Raw genomic sequence first — 4,739 nt, forward strand, 5'->3', positions numbered from 1 at the left:
GCTGTCTCAGGGTCTGGAGATACCGTAGTTAGCTGAGCAGAGTCCCTGCCTCACAGAGCTTACGGTCCCTTGGGGGAAGATACAGCAAACTGAATAAATATAAACGCTTTCAGGTGATAGTAAAACATAAGGAAAAAGAAAATAGGGTGAGGAGATAGACGTGATGGAGCTGCTATTTTAGATAGAAAGGAAAGGGAAGGGAAGGGCTCTGGCGGAGGAGTCCCGTGCAGGCACCGAGGGTAAGAGCGAGCCAGGCAGAGGCAACAGAGAGGGCTCAGGGCTAGAAGCCTGTCAGGGAAATAATTTGAGGGGCCCGTGGGCTCATTGCAGAATCAATGGAGGGGAGAAGCTGAGTGTTGCAGGGGCTAAACCACCACTCCTTCCCTGGTGGCTCAGCAATGAAGAATCTGCCTGCCAATGCAGGAGACCTGGGTTCGATCTCTAGGTTGGGAAGATCCCACTCCAGTATTCTTGCCTGGGAAATCCCATGGACAGAGGAGTCTGGTGGACTGCAGGTCACAAAAGAGTCGGACGTGACTTAGCAACTGAACAGCAACAACAAAACCGCCCCTTGAGCTTTTTTATTTGGCGTGAGATGGGGAGCCACGTGTGATGTGTCTGACACTGTCAAGGGTCTGCTCTGGCTCCTGTGTGGGGAAGGACGGGCAGACTGCAGCCGGGGGTGCCTGAGGCCAGGATGAACCTGCACTGCACTGCCTTCTGCTGCTGACTGTGGCCTGCCTCCCCCAAAGCGCATCCTTCTGCTGCTGACTGTGGCCTGCCTGCCCTCCCAGCGCATCCTCAGGCCTCCATCCTCATCCCACAGGCTGCCCACACCACCCACATCCACCAACTTGCCTTGACTCCATCCCAGGTGCCCAGGGCTGGTGGTGATTTCCCCTCCTTAGTCCTCCAGAGACTTGGAGGATCTGGAGCCCTGGATTGAGTCACGCCCCATGTCTGGGCCTGACTTTGGAAGATGCAGACAGAGATTTCTGGATATTTCCCGAGCTGTGAGAAACATGCTAATCAGTGCAGAGGGCTGCTGAGAAGATTCCTCAGCCAAAGAGGATGTCTTAGGATGCTTCCCTGAGGAAAGCGTTGAATGAGTATTTCCACAGTCCAGCTGCACAGAGCCCACCACTTCTGAGTAATAATAACCACCACTTCTGAAGCATCTTCTATGTACCAAGCACGAGCTTATTGAATCTACCCAACCAGCCTTTGGGGTGGGCATTTTTAGCCTCACTTTATAAAGCAGGCTCAGAGAGGTGAAGTCACTTGCCTGAGGGCACACAGACAGTAAGTAGAGGAGCTAGGATTTGAACCCAGGGCCGTCTGTTTCTATGGTTTGATGACAGCCTGAGTGGCTGGAGCACTCTCCTCTCAGCTCCCTGATCCTGCCTGGGTGTCCATCATCTTCCAGCTCCCAGAGGGTGGAGACAGATATAAACAACATTTTCAGGTGCCTAATGACAGCCTGTCCCTGGCCCTCTGGATCCTCCCCAGGATGCCAGTGTCCCAGAGGTCACGAGGGTGGGGGACCTAAGGTACCAGAGTTGGTTTTCACTTGGCTACTTTGCCAGCTGTGTGATCCTGGGCATGTCATGTCTTCCATGAGCAGTGTCCTTCATTAATCCAACCGTTCTTACCTGGCAGGGCCCATGTGATGTTCAAAAGAGATAGGAGAGCAAATAATTGGGGATTATTCCTGTAATAAGAGCTGGAAGGCACCCATGCAAGTGCTTTATCCTCAGTCTTTTCTCTCTGTCTCTCTTCAGCCTCATCACCGCTGTTTTTCCCTTTGGTCAAGACCCAGGGAATATGTGGGATCTTAGTTCCCTGACCGGGAATCAAACCTGTGCCCCCAGTGGAAGGATGGAGTTTTAACCACTGAACCGTCTGCAAAGTCCCAACCTCATCACTTTAGAGAGGAAAGAACCATGACTCAGGCAGAGGAAGTGACTTGCTCCAGAGCACCCAACAAGTTAATGAGAGAGCCCATTAGAATAGTGATGATGCTGATGGTGAACCTCATGAGTTGTAGCAAAGGGACGTGAGTCAGAGCTCTTCCAGGGAGCTTGACGCTCAAGGGCTCCTTCAGTGGCCAGTCAGGTCCCCCTTAGCATCCTTTCAAAATTTGCTTCTCTGACCCAGAGAAGAAGAGGGCAGAAGGAAAGGGCTGAGGTCTCTTGATCCCAGACCCTCACCCTCTGGTCCTCACCCCTCCAGTGGTACTGTGCGCCTGAGCACCAGAAGTGAATACAGATGGACCTTTGCCTGGTGTTTCAGGAGGCTGGTAGGGGCAGTAACAGTGGGCTCAGTCCCCACATAGGGAGAGAAGCGGGTTTGGGGATGGCAGTGTGCTCTCCGCCTGCCCGCCCCACCCTTTGATTTTTGTTGTTGTTCAGTCTCTGAAGTCATGTCCAGCTCTTTGCAACCCCATGGATGTAGCACACCAGGCTCCTCTGTCCTCCACTGTCTCCCAGAGTTTGCTCAAATTCATGCCCATTGAGTCGGTGATGCTATCTTAACCATCCCATCCTCTGCTGCCCTCTTCTCCTTTTGCCTTCAATCTTTTCCTAGCATCAGGGTCTTTTCCAGTGAGTCAGCTCTTTGCATCAGGTGGCCAAAGTATTGGAGCTTCAGCTTTAGCATCAGTCCTTCCAATGAATATTCAGGACTGATTTCCTTTAGGATTGACTGGTTTGATCTTGTTGCAGTCCAAGGGACAGTCAAGAGTCCTCTCCAGCATCACCATTTGAATGCATCAGTTCTTTGGTGCTCAGCTTTCTGTATGGTCCAACTCTCCATCCATGCATGACTGCTGGAAAAACCACGCTAGGCATTGTTTGGATTCAGTCTCCTCCCCCTGTGGCCACCCCTCCCCTGACTACTGGGATGGGAGGGGGAAGTGATGTCTGTCAGGCACATACTCTGGACCAATGCTTATGATCACAGTGACGTGCACACAGACTGTTCAGGATGGTTCCTGGTGCAGAGTAAGCTCTTGGTACCTTAGCTGTTACTATCATCACATTTGACTGGCACAAAGACCTTGCAAGACAGATATTAGGAGGGCCCTTTTGTAGATAGGGAAACTGAGGCCCCTAGAAAAATGCCATTGGCCCCAAGTTTAATGGTAGAAAGTGACAGAGCCAGATTTGAATCCAGGCTTCTCTGTTCCTACTTTCCACTTCCCCACCATTCCTCCTCTCCTTGCTTTTGTTGGGGATGGAGAGGGGAATAAGGCACCAAAACTTGGGGCAAGAAAAGTAAAGTGTTCCTACTGGGTGAGTGGGGACGACATGAACACAGGAGAGGCTGGGTCTGGGGTCTTCATGCTGCCCAGGTGGGCTGAGGAGGGGGCGGGGGGTGAAGCCCCAGCTGAGCACAGGAACGAGATGCTCTCCTGACTGCCTGTCCAGGATGGAGCCTAACAAACCTGGGCTAGGATGCTGGGGGCTCGAAAACCCCATGAACAGGCAGAGCCCTTCCTGCACAGCCCCAAGATTGGGGCTTCCAAAGAAACAGTAGTGAGTCTAATGCCAAAGATGTGAAGGCTGCCCCCCAACCATGCAATTAGCAGTGAGTGGGTCTGTTACAAGCATTAGGTGAGGAGTTGGGGACCAGACGGCGACGAGGCTCACCCTTGCCACCCTGCCCCGGGACAGCCTGGCCCCTGGCTGAAACTCCCAGCTCTGGCAAGGAGAGGAGACGGCAGGTAGCCTGCTGGTGACTGGCCTCCTGCAGAGTGGGCCAGTAATGAACCAGGCATTCCTCCCCTCCTGAGGGCAGCTTCACGGACCTAATGAGCACCTGTAAGAATTTCTCCCCAGCTCCTCCACTCAGTGAATAGTCCAATCTACCAGACTGACCACTGCAGCTGCAGGCCCCACTGTGGCCCCTAGGGTGGATCAGAGGTGCTGCTGATTTTAAATGACTCTCATAGACTGATGTTTCAATCATATGGGGCTGATTGTCACCTACTGATCACCAATATTGATCACCTATTGATTACTCCAATTCTCTTTAGTCTCATCCGAGTCCTCTGAGATAGTTAATTTTATCTGCTTCCTACAGATGAGAAAACTGAGGCCCTGAGAAGGTCAAGGTCAGGAAGTCAAAGCTTGGTTAAGGTCATCCATCAGACTGCTGGAATCCTGCACATGACTCTTGTTACCATATAACAGTCCCCCAGGGAGTTGGTCTTAACCTGTTCTATCCACAGACAGCAAATCAAAGAGGCAAAGTGACATGCTCAAAGTCACTCAGTTATTAAGCAGTGAAGCCAGGGTTTGAAAGTAGGTCCACTGGGTTTTAGAATCTTACCTCTCTCTCCTGCTGAATCTCTACTTCTGTCTCTGTGTTATTCTGGGTTCTTTGGCTAGAACTGACAGAAACACATGAAATCTGACTTAAGCTTATAAGGAAATTTCTTGGCTGGTGTAACAGAAAAATGCACAGGGACTGGCTTCAGGTAAAGCTGGTGCTCAGTCTCCTTTCCCAGTTTCTGCAACGTTGGCTTCATTCTCAAGAAGATTTTTCCTGTAGTTACTTATATCTAATTGGCTTAATGACTTCAGGGAAGAGGGAACATACCTTTTTGTGTGTGTGCATGCTCAGTCACTCAGTCATGTCTGACTCTTTGCTACCCTATTGACTGTAGCCCTCCAGGCCCTTCAGTCCATGGGGTTCGCCAGGCGAAAATACTGGAGTCGGTTGCCACGTCCCCCTCC

The sequence above is a fragment of the Bos indicus x Bos taurus genome, chromosome 20 (assembly GCF_003369695.1).
Source record: "Bos indicus x Bos taurus breed Angus x Brahman F1 hybrid chromosome 20, Bos_hybrid_MaternalHap_v2.0, whole genome shotgun sequence".
NCBI classification, from domain to species: Eukaryota; Metazoa; Chordata; class Mammalia; order Artiodactyla; family Bovidae; genus Bos; species Bos indicus x Bos taurus.